The sequence below is a fragment of the Myotis brandtii genome, unplaced genomic scaffold (genome assembly GCF_000412655.1).
Source record: "Myotis brandtii unplaced genomic scaffold, ASM41265v1 scaffold130, whole genome shotgun sequence".
Lineage (NCBI taxonomy): Eukaryota > Metazoa > Chordata > Mammalia > Chiroptera > Vespertilionidae > Myotis > Myotis brandtii.
This window is the reverse complement of record NW_005354596.1, coordinates 375,984-376,275: the sequence shown is the minus strand read 5'-3', so window position 1 is coordinate 376,275 and position 292 is coordinate 375,984. Positions and strand designations below refer to the sequence as shown.

General features: G+C 40.8%; 1 protein-coding gene across 1 annotated transcript in view; it reads right to left on the bottom strand.

Annotated features, from left to right (window-relative positions):
- EHMT2 (euchromatic histone-lysine N-methyltransferase 2) overlaps nt 1–292 on the bottom strand; it is a gene marked incomplete at its 5' end in the record, with an annotated part of 26,166 nt that overhangs the window by 3,388 nt on the left and 22,486 nt on the right.

Genomic DNA, 292 nt, shown 5'->3' with positions numbered 1-292 from the left:
GGGAGGGAGGTGCTCTGGGTGTGTGCAGGGGAATGGGGAGTGAAGTTACCAGATAAAATACAGGGCGTCCAGTTAAATTCAGATTTTAGATAAACAAGAAATAATTGTTTGGTATAGGTACATCCCAAATGCTGCATGGGACACTTTTACATTAAAAAAAGTTATCAACTGTTCATCTGATATTCAAATTTAACTGGCTATCCTCTATTTTTATCCTCTATTTTTATTTGCTATATTTGGCAGTCCTAGGAGGGAGACCCGAAGGTGGCTCTTGGGATTCTAGGGGAGGGCT